General features: G+C 50.6%; 1 long non-coding RNA gene across 1 annotated transcript; it reads right to left on the bottom strand.

The window, feature by feature from the left end:
- Positions 1–9,828: 9,828 nt before the first annotated feature.
- On the bottom strand, positions 9,829–15,834 carry LOC121062948. The gene is made up of 3 exons (XR_005815755.1): positions 15,824–15,834; positions 15,138–15,147; positions 9,829–10,100 (listed from the first exon to the last, which is right to left on the bottom strand). It is a non-coding gene; the product is annotated as an uncharacterized LOC121062948 (long non-coding RNA).
- Between the last annotated feature and the right edge of the window lie 537 nt (positions 15,835–16,371).

Here is a 16,371-nt window from a genome sequence, read left to right as displayed (position 1 = left end):
TGGAGTGGCTGCAGGAGCCGGGACTGGAACGGCCGCAGGGTCTGTCACTAGGTTGATAGTAGCATCAATTGCAGCTCGATAGGCACAAGCCAGACCCCAGCACGCCACAGTGATTTGTGTCACTTTGGAACTGCCAGAGTCATGACACCTTTTTTTTCAAGCATTCTACCAGTTTTTTAGGATTTTGCAGTTGTTCAGGGGTGAATGTCCAAAACACTGGAGGTGCCCACTGCCCTAGAAACCTGCCCATATCCTCCCACACTCCCTGCCACTCGCAAATATCCCGCCTCAAGACAGATCTCCGGATGAGATTCCTAAGTAGTTGTTTAACCTTAAACAAAACCTGAAGCGCATTCAGGAGACATAACAACAAGAACATGCTGGTCTGAGTATCCCAAGGATATTCAACATCTTGGAGAGCTACCGTAACTAGCTCGGGGGATAAGAGGGTGGTGAAGGAGGAAGGGAGAGTGAACAGGTAGGAAAAAATATCTTCCCCTGTCCCCTCCAGAGACTGACTCCCTGATGAAAAAAGGCAATAGGTGTAATTGCTAATAGTTTCTGAGATATGGTTTCCGAAGTATAGAGTCGTCGACAGTGCTGAGTACAAATACCAGGTTAGAGTCATGACCAGATACCTCATCATTTCATAAGCCATCGTTACACCACACAGTACCATAACAATCTTAAACCAGGGCCCGGAAAGGATAAACAGCACGACAGGGAGCACATACAGAAAGTAACGTGCTATAAAACTCAATTTGGGAAACAGGCACAGCAGACTTGAGATTAAGGCAATCAACATTGTGACTAGCAACTATTAAGCAGGTCGAATACTTATACCAATTTTAGTTTAACACACTCTGGTCAAATCTGTCGATATCTCAACCCTTCGAGCCCCACGTTGGGCGCCAAATGGACTGTTGTGGTTTAGCCCGGCTGGCAGCCAAACACCACACAGCCGTTCTCTCACCCTCCCCCCTCCCTCTCCGGGATGGGGGAGAGAAACGGGAAGTGAAGTCTGTGAGTTGAGATAAAGACAGTTTATTAAGACAGGGAAAAGAATAACAACAATAATAATAATAGTATTAATAGTAATAATGTGTACGAAATAAGTGATGCACAATGCAATTGCTCACCACCCGTTGACCGATGCCCAGCCTATCCCCGAGCAGCCGGCCCCCCCTCCACCCCGGCTAGCCACCCCTATATATTGTTCAGCATGACGTCAGATGGTATGGAATACCCCTTTGGCCAGTTTGGGTCAGCTGTCCTGGGTGTGTCCCCTCCCAGCTCCTGCTGCATCCCTAGCCTGCTCGCTAGCAGGACAGAGAGAGGCTGAAAAGTCCTTGGCTTGGTGTAAGCACTGCTCTACAACAATTAAAACATCAGCATGTTATCAGCGCTCTTCTCATTCTAATCCAAAACATAGCACCCTGCCAGCTACTAGGAGGAAAATTAACTCTGTCCTAACTGAAACCAGGACAGCATCCCAATGAAGGAGACGTGCATCTCACCAGACTGGTCTTTTCCTACACTAGTGTCTTGGTTTCAGGGTTTTGAGGGTTTTCACCCTCAAACCCGCAACGGCAAGCGCCACGTACTTACAATGGTGGAAGCAACCACCGGATTTGCTATTCATAAAATACAACTAGGAGACAAGGTCTTAATAAAAACCTGGAGAGAAGAATCATTGAACCCCCGATGGGAGGGACCGTACCTTGTTTTACTTACTACTGAAACAGCTGTGAGAACAGCAGAAAGGGGTTGGACCCACGCATCCAGAATAAAAGGACCAATAACTACCGAAGCCTGGAGGGTTGAGTCCACTCCTGGGGAACTGAAACTGAGACTAAAGAGGAACTAATATCCTAGCAATGAGGTTCTGCATGAATGAAGGGCACTGGATAAAGAGGACAAGGCTGAAGGGAGGAAAGGGAGAAGGCAAGACCGGGGTAGGACCCTCCACTGCGGTGTGTATGGTCTACCGAGGGAGGCAACCCCTATGGGTATTGACCGCCGAGTGAGAGTGCCTCGACCGCACTTCTCCCGCGCTAAGATCAGGTTGTCCTGAGAAAAATAACATGAGAACCTTTTAAACCCATAATAAAATTGTGATTAGTTTTTCCAGGAGCTGGATCACCCCAAAGGGCTGAATGGTAACACAAGCTCTGAAAGCGGGCCCAACCCCATGATTGAAGGCGTTTCCCACACTCTCAAGATTGGACGGCGAAAAAGGATAAGAAATGCTATACTTCCTGGTATTGTTTTTACAGGGGCAATTGGGCCATGGGCAGGAATGGAGGAATAACTTTTCACTCTGGGGGAGGAAGTGGCCAAGGCCTTTAACCTTAGTAACTGCTGGATTTGTGGAGGACCGGGGGGGAACTGAAAGTTGGCCCTGGGTAGCAGGCCCGGTCGAACCCAAGTGGTGGGTCAGTAACTTGAGAGAAGTTCATAATGGGACGCAATTTTGGAAAGAGGAAGGAGGCCCATGGCAGTTGCACTCGTCAGCTCGGGGTGTATACTGCTTGAACAGAACAGGAACAGTGGCGGTGGGAAAAAGCATTTGCAATTGGACTCTGTCCCCCGGATATGATTGTACCGATCCTGGATGTAGTCCTATAAACTGTACAGCACGTAGTGGGAAATGGAACGCCACACATGTTCAGCTGAGAAACGGGACTTGGCTGAAATGCTCATATAGAGAATTTTTTGGATCCGGATGTGAAACTGTGGCAAGAGCACAAGCGGGGGGACAATTCGATGGTCAAATCTTGAGCTGTCAGCGTGATAACACCACTAAGGAACAGCATGTGGTGCGGGTCTATCGCTGGAGATGGCAGAATGAGAATGGGAGGTGAGTGTTCTTTAAACATTTCTGGTCAGCTTATAATATGACAGGCCACCAAGGAGAACTGAATTGTGACTGTAAGTGGAAACCCGATGCAGGAGCTTGGAAGTGCGCATATACGAGTACAAATGGGGCAGACATTGTAACAGGACCACTCGGTAACGAGGACAGACACAGACACAGACACAGATTTCTAGGTTGGAAGAGACCTCAAGATCATCGAGTCCAACCTCCGACCTAACACTAAGTACTCCACTAAACCATATCGCTAAGCTCTACATCTAAACGTCTTTTAAAGACCTCCAGGGATGGTGACTCCACCACCTCCCTGGGCAGCCCGTTCCAATGCTTAATAACCCTTTCGGTAAAGAAGTACTTCCTAACATCCAACCTAAAACTCCCCTGGCACAACTTTCGCCCATTCCCCCTCGTCCTGTCACCAGGCACGTGGGAGAACAGACCAACCCCCACCTCTCTACAGCCTCCTTTAAGGTAACTGTAGAGAGCGATAAGGTCGCCCCTGAGCCTCCTCTTCTCCAGGCTGAACAAGCCCAGCTCCCTCAGCCGCTCCTCGTAAGACTTGTTCTCCAGACCCCTCACCAGCTTGGTCGCCCTTCTCTGGACTCGCTCGAGCACGTCCATATCCTTCCTGTAGCGAGGGGCCCAAAACTGAACACAGTACTCAAGGTGCAGCCTCACCAGAGCCGAGTACAGGGGCACAATCACTTCCCTAGACCTGCTGGCCACACTGCTTCTTATACAGGCCAGGATGCTGTTGGCCTTCTTGGCCACCTGAGCACACTGCTGGCTCATATTCAGCCGACTATCAACCAGTACTCCCAGGTCCTTCTCGGCCAGGCAGCTTTCCAGCCACTCATCTCCCAGCCTGTAGCTCTGCTTGGGGTTGTTGCGCCCCAGGTGCAGGACCCGGCACTTGGCCTTGTTGAACTTCATACAGTTGACCTCAGCCCATCGCTCCAGCCTATCCAGATCCTCCTGCAGAGCCTTCCTGCCCTCGAGCAGATAGACACGCACTTAGCTTGGTGTCATCTGCAAACTTACTGAGGGTGCACTGGACTCCCTCATCCAGATCATCGATAAAGATATTAAAGAGGACCGGCCCCAGTACCGAGCCCTGGGGGACACCACTAGTGACCAGCCTCCAACCAGATTTGACTCCATTCACCACAACTCTCTGGGCCCGGCTATCCAGCCAGTTTCTAACCCAGCGAAGCGTACGCCAGTCCAAGCCCCGCGCAGCCAGTTTCTTGAGGAGAATGTTGTGGGGAACGGTGTCAAAAGCCTTACTGAGGTCAAGGTAAACCACATCCACAGCCTTTCCCTCATCCACCAAGCGCGTCACTTTGTCATAGAAGGAGATCAGGTTCGTCAAGCAGGACCTGCCTTTCATGAAACCATGCTGACTGGGCCTGATCGCCTGCTTGCCCTGCAAGTGCCGCATGATGACTCTCAAGATAATCTGCTCCATGAGCTTTCCTGGCACTGAGGTCAAACTAACAGGCCTATAGTTCCCCGGGTCTGCCCTCCGGCCCTTCTTATAGATGGGCGTCACGTTTGCTAGCCGCCAGTCAACTGGGACCTCCCCCGATAGCCAGGACTGCCGATAAATGATGGAAAGCGGCTCGGCCAGCTCCTCTGCCAGTTCTTTCAGTACCCTCGGGTGGATCCCATCCGGCCCCATCGACTTGTACACATCCAAGCTCCGTAGCAGGTCGCCAACCATTTCCTCATGAATAGCGAAGGCCACATCCTGCTCCCCATCCCCTTCCACCAGCACTCTGTATAAACACGCTAATACAGACACTCGATACGATAATACAGACACTCTGTATTATCACACCCCAAGGGTTGAAAAGGGATGGGATGGTCCTTTTCCAAAAGGGACGTGGGCCCTAAAGGGACATTATTGGGTGTGTGGCAAACATGCTTACAAGAGGCTACCCGGAAACTGGTCGGGAATATGCTATGTGGGGTACATAAGACCCTTGTTCTTTTTATTGTCACAAACACAAGGAAATCATTTAGGAATAAGATTATATGATGACCTGAACAGAATGAAACGATCTATTGATACTTCCTTAGCCGGGGGTAGTGCCCAAAAATGGGGAAAGGATGAATGGCCTCCTGAAAGAATCATACAGCATTATGGGCCAGCTACCTGGAACCCGAATGAGTTGGTATCAGGAGCCCGAGAACCTATTTATAATTTGAACCGAATAATTAGGTTGCAAGCTATCCTCGAAGTTGTAACCAATCAAACAGCGACGACTGTCCTGGTTTCAGTTAGGACAGAGTGAATTTTCCTCCTAGTAGCTGGCAGGGTGCTATGTTTTGGATTAGAATGAGAAGAGCGCTGATAACATGCTGATGTTTTAATTGTTGCAGAGCAGTGCTTACACCAAGCCAAGGACTTTTCAGCCTCTCTCTGTCCTGCTAGCGAGCAGGCTAGGGATGCAGCAGAAGCTGGGAGGGGACAGACCCAGGACAGCTGACCCAAACTGGCCAAAGGGGTATTCCATACCATCTGACGTCATGCTGAACAATATATAGGGGTGGCTAGCCGGGGTGGAGGGGTGGCCGGCTGCTCGGGGATAGGCTGGGCATTGGTCAACGGGTGGTGAGCAATTGCATTGTGCATCACTTATTTCGTACACATTATTACTATTAATACTATTATTATTATTATTATTGTTGTTATTCTTTTCCCTGTCTTAATAAACTGTCTTTATCTCAACTCACAGGCTTCACTTTCCCGTTTCTCTCCCCCATCCCGGAGAGGGAGGGGGGAGGGTGAGCGAACGGCTGTGTGGTGTTTGGCTGCCAGCCGGGCTAAACCACAACAGTCCATTTGGCGCCCAACGTGGGGCTCGAAGGGTTGAGATATCGACAGATTTGACCAGAGTGTGTTAAACTAAAATTGGTATAAGTATTCGACCTGCTTAATAGTTGCTAGTCACAATGTTGATTGCCTTAATCTCAAGTCTGCTGTGCCTGTTTCCCAAATTGAGTTTTATAGCAAGTTAATTTCTGTATGTGCTCCCTGTCGTGCTGTTTACCCTTTCCGGGCCCTGGTTTAAGATTGTTATTGGACTGTGTGGATTCGATGGCCTGGCACGTCTGACGCACAGAAGTATAAGGCTCTAGTAGACACCGGTGCACAATGTACTCTAATGCCATCAAGCTGTAAAGGGCCAGAGCCCATCTGTATTTATGGCGTGACAGGGGGATCCCAGCAGTTAACTGTATTGGAGGCTGAAGTGAGTCTAACCGGGAATGAGTGGCAAAAGCACCGTATTGTGACTGGCCCGGATGCTCCGTGCATCCTTGGCATAGACTATCTTAGAAGAGGATATTTCAAGGACCCAAAAGGGTTCCGCTGGGCTTTTGGCATAGCTGCCTTAGAGACAGAGGACATTAAACAGTTGTCTACCTTGCCCGGTCTCTCAGAGGACCCTTCTGTTGTGGGGTTGCTGAGGGTTGAAGAACAGCAAGTGCCAATCGCTACCACAACTGTGCACCGGCGGCAATATCGCACCAACCGAGACTCCCTGATTCCCATCCACGAGCTAATTCGTCAACTGGAGAGCCAAGGAGTGATCAGCAAGACCCATTCACCTTTTAATAGTCCCATATGGCCAGTGCGAAAGTCTAATGGTGAGTGGAGACTAACAGTGGACTATCGTGGCCTGAACGAAGTCACGCCACCACTGAGTGCTGCAGTGCCGGACATGCTAGAACTCCAGTACGAACTGGAATCAAAGGCAGCCAAGTGGTATGCCACAATTGATATTGCTAATGCATTTTTCTCCATCCCTCTAGCAGCAGAGTGCAGGCCACAGTTTGCTTTCACTTGGAGGGGAGTCCAATATACTTGGAATCGGCTGCCCCGGGGGTGGAAACATAGCCCTACCATTTGCCATGGACTGATCCAGTCTGCGCTGGAGCAGGGGGAGGCTCCTGAACACCTGCAGTACATCGATGACATCATTGTGTGGGGTGACACTGCAGAGGAAGTTTTCGAGAAAGGGAAGAAAATAGTCCAAATCCTTCTGAAGGCCAGTTTTGCCATAAAACAAAATAAAGTTAAAGGACCTGCACGAGAGATCCAGTTTTTAGGAATAAAATGGCAAGATGGACGTCGTCAAATCCCAATGGATGTGATCAACAAAATAACAGCTATGTCTCCACCAACTAGCAAAAAGGAAACACAAACTTTCCTAGGTGTCGTGGGGTTTTGGAGAATGCATATTCCAAATTACAGTCTGATTGTAAACCCGCTCTACCAAGTAACTCGTAAGAATGCTTTTGAATGGGGCCCTGAGCAACGACAAGCCTTTGAACAAATTAAACAGGAAATAGTTCATGCAGTAGCCCTTGGGCCAGTCCGAACAGGACCAGATGTAAAGAATGTGCTCTACACCGCAGCCGGGGAGAATGGCCCCACCTGGAGCCTCTGGCAGAAAGAACCTGGGGAAACTCGAGGTCGACCCCTGGGGTTTTGGAGTCGGGGATACAGAGGATCTGAGGCCCGCTATACTCCAACCGAAAAGGAGATATTGGCAGCATATGAGGGAGTTCGATCTGCTTCGGAAGTGGTCGGTACTGAAGCGCAGCTCCTCCTGGCACCCCGACTGCCGGTACTGGGTTGGATGTTCAGAGGAAGGGTCCCCTCTACACATCATGCAACTGATGCTACATGGAGCAAGTGGGTTGCACTGATTACTCAGCGGGCTCGAATAGGAAACCCCAGTCGCCCAGGAATCCTGGAAGTGATTATGGACTGGCCAGAAGGCAAGTACTTTGGGATATCGTCAGAGGAGGAGGTGGTCCGTGCTGAAGAAGCCCCACTGTACAACAAGCTACCAGAAAATGAGAAGCAATATGCCCTGTTCACTGATGGGTCCTGTCGTATTGTGGGAAAGCATCGGAGATGGAAAGCTGCTGTATGGAGTCCTACACGACGAGTTGCAGAAGCTGCTGAGGGAGAAGGTGAATCGAGTCAGTTTGCAGAAGTGAAAGCCATTCAGCTGGCCTTAGATATTGCTGAACGAGAAAAGTGGCCAGTTCTCTATCTCTATACTGATTCATGGATGGTAGCAAATGCCCTGTGGGGGTGGCTACAGCAATGGAAGCAGAACAACTGGGAACGCCGGGGCAAACCCATCTGGGCTGCTGCATTGTGGCAAGATATTGCTGCCCGGGTAGAGAACCTGGTTGTAAAGGTACGCCATGTAGATGCTCATGTGCCCAAGAATCAGGCTACTGAAGAACATCAAAACAACCAGCAGGTGGATCAGGCTGCTAAGATTGAAGTGGCTCAGGTGGACCTGGACTGGCAACATAAAGGTGAATTATTTATAGCCCGATGGGCCCATGACACCTCAGGCCATCAAGGTAGAGATGCAACATACAAATGGGCTCGTGACCGAGGGGTGGACCTGACCATGGACACTATAGCACAGGTTATTCATGATTGTGAAACATGTGCTGCAATTAAAGAAGCCAAATGGTCAAAGCCTCTCTGGTATGGAGGACGATGGCTGAAATACAAATATGGAGAGGCCTGGCAGATTGATTACATCACACTCCCCCAAACCCGCAACGGCAAGCGCCACGTACTTACAATGGTGGAAGCAACCACCGGATGGCTGGAAACATATCCTGTGCCCCATGCCACCGCCCGGAACACTATCCTGGGCCTTGAAAAGCAAGTCCTATGGCGACATGGCACCCCAGAAAGAATTGAGTCAGACAATGGGACTCATTTCCGAAACAACCTTATAGACACTTGGGCCAAAGAACATGGTATTGAGTGGGTGTATCACATCCCTTATCATGCACCAGCCTCCGGGAAAGTTGAACGATACAATGGACTGTTAAAGACTACACTGAAAGCAATGGGTGCTGGGGACATTCAAAAATTGGGAAACACATCTGGCAAAGGCCACCTGGTTAGTCAATACTAGAGGATCTGCCAACCGAGCTGGACCTGCCCAATCAACCTGTTACGCACTGTAGAAGGGGATAAAGTTCCTGTAGTGCACGTAAGAAACATGCTGGGTAAGACAGTCTGGGCTACTCCCGCCTCAGGAAAAGGCAAGCCCATTCGTGGGATTGCTTTTGCTCGGGGACCTGGATGCACTTGGTGGGTAATGCAAGAGAATGGGGAGGTCCGGTGTGTACCTCAAGGGGACCTAATACTGGGTGAGAATAGCCCATGAGTTGAATTATAATATGTTAATTATCATATAACACTGTATGTCATCGCTACCATGGTTGCTATATATCATAGATGAAAATGGTGATTAATTAGAAGGTATTGGAAAGAGTGTAACCTGAGCATGACATAAATGGTATGGAATAAGGGGTGGATATCTGTCCTGGTTTCAGTTAGGACAGAGTTAATTTTCCTCCTAGTAGCTGGCAGGGTGCTATGTTTTGGATTAGAATGAGAAGAGCGCTGATAACATGCTGATGTTTTAATTGTTGTAGAGCAGTGCTTACACCAAGCCAAGGACTTTTCAGCCTCTCTCTGTCCTGCTAGCGAGCAGGCTAGGGATGCAGCAGAAGCTGGGAGGGGACAGACCCAGGACAGCTGACCCAAACTGGCCAAAGGGGTATTCCATACCATCTGACGTCATGCTGAACAATATATAGGGGTGGCTAGCCGGGGTGGAGGGGTGGCCGGCTGCTCGGGGATAGGCTGGGCATTGGTCAACGGGTGGTGAGCAATTGCATTGTGCATCACTTATTTCGTACACATTATTACTATTAATACTATTATTATTATTATTATTGTTGTTATTCTTTTCCCTGTCTTAATAAACTGTCTTTATCTCAACTCACAGGCTTCACTTTCCCGTTTCTCTCCCCCATCCCGGAGAGGGAGGGGGGAGGGTGAGCGAACGGCTGTGTGGTGTTTGACTGCCAGCCGGGCTAAACCACAACAACGACCTTGGATCTTCTGGCTGATCAATCCACTCAGATGAGGAATGCTATCTTTCAACATAGAATGGTCTTAGACTATTTACTAGCAGAAGAAGGGGGAGTGTGTGGAAAACTGAACGATTCTAATTGTTGTTTACAAATTGATGATAATGGAAAAGTGGTTAAACAGATAACAAAGGAAATTAGGAAGTTAGCCCACGTTCCAGTACAAACTTGGAAGGGTATGGATTGGGATTTCTTTTCGTGGTTGCCCGGTGGACCATGGGTTAAAAGGATGCTATTTTTATTTTTATGTGGTGGAATGACAGTATTGTTTATACCTTGTATGATACCTTGCTTTACGTTGTTGGTATGGCGAATAATAAATAGCACCCAATTTGTGATGACTTCGGTAGAGAAAAAAGGTGATGTGTCGATAATGATGCTTAAGAAATGGACTCCCCGAGAACTGACTGATGAAATCCAATTGTTACTAACAAAGGTTGAAGAAGAGACACGAATTGATAATTTTAAAAAGAAGGGGAGGAATTGTAAGGAATGGTCCAGCAATTCGTGCCACTAAGGGATTTGAAGGGTTAACATTGAGGCCTGGGTTTAGGTGATAAGAGAACAAAGGGATTTCCTTAGAGAAAAACTGCTGACTCTGCACAGACGTGCAGTAACTTCTGACACCCGGCCAAGAGACCACCAGATAAGGAGGAAGACCATGAGCCTCCCCGTCCGAGCGGCCCCCGAGAGACTACCAGAGACTGGTAAGCAGGCGCACCTGGGAGGACTTCGGATTCGGGAAACCAATTATAATAACCCCGCCTCTTTCAGAAGTAGTAATAAATATGTATTAGCCTAGGAGCATAAAAAATCAGCCATCTTACGTAACGGGTGTGCGTCCTGGTGGAGCAGAGACTCCCGGCGCACCCAGCGCTGTTTGCTTGCCTCTATTCGTTTAATAAATTGTAAACTTTGATTGTAATCCTATTTGGGACTCAGTCATTTATAACATTGTGGAGTCCGTTTTCCGCAAGTCACAATTACATGAATCTCAGGGCTACCAGTGAGAGCTGGCCCCTTTGGGGTGCCAGCCACGTTGCCAAGGCCAGGAGGACGCAATCACCGCCCCCCCCCCGCAGAGATAGTACCGCTTCACTCCGCCGCTTTACAACGGGCAGCTGGGCCGGTCCACTCTCCGGAAGGGGAGTCTCCGTGATTAAAGCCCCCCCCCCCCCCCTTTCCGTGCCTCGCGTGGTTCCGTCCGTCCCGTTGTCGCTCCGAGGGCGGGCGGCCGGCCGCACTCGGCTGAAGGGGGGGGGAGCAGAGCGGGGGTACCCCGAGGTCCCCCACCCCCCACCAACCTGGCTCCGTCCGCCCAGTGCCCCGCGGGGCCCTAGCGGAATGGGGCTGCCCGGCCCTGCGCCGCCTCGGCGGGAGGGCAGCGGCGCTGAGGGGCGGCCCCGCTCTGCCCTCAGGGGCTCCCGGCAGGCACCGCAAAGTCAGCCCGGGCCCTGCCGCCGCTGCCTCCCCTCAGCGCGGTGGCTGCGGGGCGACTGCCACGCTCTCTGTGTATATATAGTTATATATTTATTTATACATATATTGCCTGTGCCCGAGTTAGAGCCTTCCTGAGGGATTATTTCTTTTCACACTCTTTTCAGTGGTGCCCAGCAACAGGACGAGAGGCAATGAGCACAAACAAGCCCAGGAGTTTCCGGCTCAGTATGAGGGGGCACTTCTGTACTGTGAGGTGACAGAGGACTGGGACAGGTTGCCCAGAGAGGTTGTGGGTTCTCTTTCTCTGGAGATATTCAAACCCTGGCTGGATGCCATCCTGTGTAACATGCTTTGGGTGACCCTGCTGGGCAGAGGGTTGGACTGGGTGATCTCCAGAGGTTCCTTCTGACTGGCCGCGTGGTGATTTTAGGCTGCAATAGTGGCAAGATGCCACTGGTCACCTGCAGTAGCATGCCATGTTCATCTGCAGGACATCATCTTCCAGTCCAGACTGCATCTTCCAGTACTTGAAGGGAGCATATAAACAGGAGGGGGAACGCCTGTTTACATGTGTTGGTAGTGATAGGACAAGGGGGAATGGTTTTAAACTAAGACAGGGGAGATTTAGGTTAGAAATTAGGAGAAAGTTTTTCACTCAGAGGGTGGTGAGGCACTGGAACAGGTTGCCCAGGGAGGTTGTGGATGCCCCATCCCTGGAGGCATTCAAGGCCAGGCTGGATGCGGCTCTGGGCAGCCTGCTCTAGTGGTTGGCAACCCTGCCCAGAGCAGGGGGGTTGAAACTAGATGATCTTTAAGGTCCTTTTCAACTCAGGCCATTCTATGGCACACAGCGTGTAGAAAGTGAGCTTAGGTTACATGCAATCACATTTGAAGCTGTATGTGGTGTTGTGAGTAGGATTACCTAAGGGATGAGGGCATAGCTGTGAACTAAATGATGTATATTGACAGTTTTGCATTGTGGTTGTACATCAAAACCCATGCTGTGACTGTAAAATCACAACACTGCAGTGTAAGGTGTCACAGAATCACAGACTCACAGAATTGTAGGGAAGGGACCTCAAGAGATCATCGGGTCCAACCCCCCTGCCAAAGCAGGCTCCTTAGAGCAGGCTGCCCAGGTAGACGTCCAGACGGGCCTTGAATATCTCCAGAGAAGGAGACTCCACAACCTCCCTGGGCAGCCTGTTCCAGTGCTCTGTCACCCTCACTGTGAAGAAGTTCTTTCGCATGTTGGTGCAGAACTTCCTGTGCTCCATCTTGTGGCCATTACCCCTTGTCCTGTCCCCACAGACCGCTGAAAAGAGGTTGGCCAAATCCCTCTGTCTCCCACACCTCAGGTATTTATACACATTGATGAGATCCCCTCTCAGTCTTCTTTTCTCCAGGCTGAACAGACCCAGGTCTCTCAGCCTTTCTTCATAGGGAAGATGCTCCAGGCCCCGTATCATCTTTGTGGCCCTCCGCTGGACTCTTTCCAGGAGATCCCTGTCTTTTTTGTACCGGGGAGCCCAGAACTGGACACAGTACTCCAGGTGAGGCCTGACCAGGGCAGAGTAGAGGGGGAGGATCATCTCCCTTGACCTGCTGGCCGCACTCCTTTTAATGCTCGCCGGGATCCCATTGGCCCTCTTGGCCACGAGGGCACACTGCTGGCTCATGGCCAACCTGTCGTCCACCAGGACCCCCAGGTCCTTCTCTGCAGAGCTCCCCTCCAGCAGGTCATCCCCCAGCCTGTACTGATACATGCGGTTGTTCCTTCCCAGGTACAGGACTCTACACTTGCTCTTGTTAAACTTCATTTGGTTTCTTCCTGCCCAGCTCTCCAGCCTGTTCAGGTCTCGCTGAATGGCAGCACAGCCTTCTGGCGTGTCGGCCACTCCTCCCAGCTTTGTATTATCAGTGTACTTGCTGAGGGCAGACACTATTCCCTCATCAAGGTCATCGATGAAGATGTTGAACAAGACCGGACCCAGCACTGACCCCTGGGGAACGCCGCTAGTCACAGGTCTCCAGCTGGACTCTGCGCTGCCGATCACCACCCTCTGAGCTCGGCCAGTCAGCCAGTTCTCAACCCACCTTACTGTCCACTCCTCTATCCCACACTTTCTCAGCTTTGCTATCAGGATGTCATGGGAGACAGTATCAAAAGCCTTGCTAAAGTCAAGGTAGAAGACATCCACTGCTCTCCCCCCCAGCTGGTGATGCCATCATAGAAGGCAACGAGGTTGGTCGAGCACGACTTCCCCCTGGTGAATCCATGCTGACTACTCCTCATAACCTTCTTCTCTTCCAATTGCTTGGAGATGGCATCCAGAACAAGCTGTTCCAACACCTTTCCAGGGACAGAGGTGAGACTGACTGGCCTGTAGTTTCCCGGATCCTCCTTCTTGCCCTTCTTGAAGACCGGAGTGACATTGGCTATCCTCCAATCTTCAGGCACCTCTCCTGTTCTCCAAGACCTGTCAAAGATGATAGAGAGCGGTTCGGCAATCACCTCTGCCAACTCCCTCAGCACACGTGGATGCATCCCATCGGGGCCCATGGATTTGTGTGTGTTGATCCCACTCAGACATTCCCAAACCACTCCCTTGTCAATCAGAGGGGAGCTGTCCACTTCCCAGACTCTCTCTCCTCCCTTCAGGGTCCAGGAGTCCTGGGAGGGACTCTTTGAAGCAAAGACCGAAGCAAAGAAGGCATTCAGTATCTCCACCTTCTCAGCATCCCCCGTTACCAGGACACCCCCCTCGTTCAGCAGGGGACCCACATTATCCCTAGTCTTCCTTTTACTGTTTACATACTTAAAAAAACCTTCTTCTTATCCTTTATCTCTTTTGCAAGCCTCATCTCTAGGTGGGCTTTAGCCTTCCTCATCGCATCCCTGCAGGCCCTGACAACACTTCTATACTCCTCCCAAGAGAACAGGCCCTTTTTCCACATTTCATGGACCTTCCTCTTCCTTTTGATCTTATCGATGAGCTCCTTGCTCACCCACACAGGTCTCCTGCCCCCCTTCCCCGATTTCCTACTCTTAGGGATGCACCGATCCTGAGCTTGGAAGAAGTGCTGTTTAAATGTAGCCCAGCTCTCACAAGCACCCTTGCCTTCTAGCAACCTAGCCCAGGAGATACTCCCAAGCAGGTCCCGGAAGAGGTCGAAGTTGGCTCTTCGAAAGTCCAGGGTAGCAATCCTGCTACTAGCCTTACTTCTTCCACCAAGTTCCATCTTGAACTCCACCATCTCATGGTTGCTGTATCCCAAGCTGCCCCCAACCTTCACATCCCTAACAAGCCCATCCCTGTTGGTAAGGACAAGGTCCAGAAGCACCCCCCGCCTTGTCAGTTCCTCCACCACCTGCATCAGAAAATTATCTTCCACACATTGAAGGAACCGTTTGGACCGCAGGTGCCTGGCTGAGTTACTTTCCCAACAGATGTCTGGATAATTGAAGTCCCCCATGAGAACCAGCACCTGGGATCATGAGGCTACTACCAGCTGCTTGTAGAAGGCCTCATCGACCTCCTCCTCCAGATCTGGTGACCTGTAGTACACCCCCACAACAGTGTCCCCCATACCAGCCCACCCCTTAATTCTCACCCACAAGCTCTCCACTTGTCCTTCACCCTCCCCCAGGTATATCCTGGGTATATTCTAGTTGCTCCCTCACATAAAGGGCAACCCCACCCCCCTTGCTTCCCCAGCCTGTCTTTCCTAAAAAGGACATAGCCCTCCATGACAGCATTCCAGTCACGCAAGCTGTCCCACCACATCTCCGTGATTGCAACGAGATCGTGGCCCCGCGACCGAACACAGATCTCAAGCTCATCCTATTTATTTCCCATGCTTCGCGCATTGGCGTACAGGCATTTTAGGGAAACAGGAGGCGCAGTTACCCCTAGAGGGACGCAAGAAGAAGATTCCGGACGGGGTATCAGGAATACTACCTTCTCTGAGGAGCCCTTGGACAATCCTATGGGACAACTCAGAGGTTTTTCCCTACTATCTTCAACAGTGACAGCAGTGACAACTTCCCCCAGCCCTTCTCTGTCACTTCTAACGCCCCTTCCTTCCCCCGTCAAACCTAGTTTAAAGCCCTGGTAATAAGTCCAGAGAGCTTGCTCCCCAATACGCTTATGTCCCACTTGCTGAGTTGGAGTCCGTCAGCAGCCCACATACCCAGCTTCTCAAAGGCCTGCCCAGGATCAAAATATCCAAAGCCTTGGTCCAGACACCATCCCCTCAGCCAGTCATTTACCTGTCCCGTTCTCCTTCTTTCTGGGTGCCGGTCACCCATTGGGAGAACAGATGAGAACACTGCCTGCACCCCGATCCCTTCAACATCCTTCCCAGGGATGCAAAGTCCTTTTTAATATTACTAATTTTTCTTGTTGCAGCTTCCCGGGACCCAGTCTGAATGACAACAAGAGGATAGTAGTCCTCCAGTTTAATGAGCTGTGGCAGAGCCTTCCTAACATCTCTGACGCGCTCCAGGAAGACAGCACACCTCTCTGGAGAGGTTATCCAGGCAGCAAATGGGAGCCTCAGTGCCCCCCAGCAAGGAGTCTCCTATCACTAAGACTCTCCACCCTTTTTTTGTGGCACTGGTTTTGATGCAGTGCCCTGTCCGGCCCCGCTCCCTATGCTTGGTACTGTGGGAAAGGAATTCGCAGGGAGCTTTGTGCTGTTTCACACGTCCCTGAACTAGAGATAATGAGGAAAACAGCGGTAGAACCAAAAACTTGAGCAAGGTCGAGATAAAGTAAATTGGCTACAGTGTTAAAGATGAGCTTTGGGCAGTGGCCAATTGCTGGCTGGCTCGAGGCGCGTGTCTGAGGGTCTCTAACCAATTTTAAGACAGATTCGGGCGCGTGGGGCTACGGGGAAAGTATATGTAGTAGTGAAAAATGGCAATAAAGGTCTCCTGTTCAAGAGCCATCAGGAGTCTGTGTCTTGCATCCCTTCAATTGGTGACCCCGACGTGATAGGGGAGGAGCAGCGCTGCACAAGTGTCCGAAGGGAACCCAGCTGAATGAGTCAAGCTCGCA

Source organism: Cygnus olor, assembly GCF_009769625.2.
Source record: "Cygnus olor isolate bCygOlo1 chromosome W unlocalized genomic scaffold, bCygOlo1.pri.v2 SUPER_W3, whole genome shotgun sequence".
Lineage (NCBI taxonomy): Eukaryota > Metazoa > Chordata > Aves > Anseriformes > Anatidae > Cygnus > Cygnus olor.
Note: the sequence above shows the minus strand (reverse complement) of the source record. Positions and strands in the feature narration are given on the sequence as shown.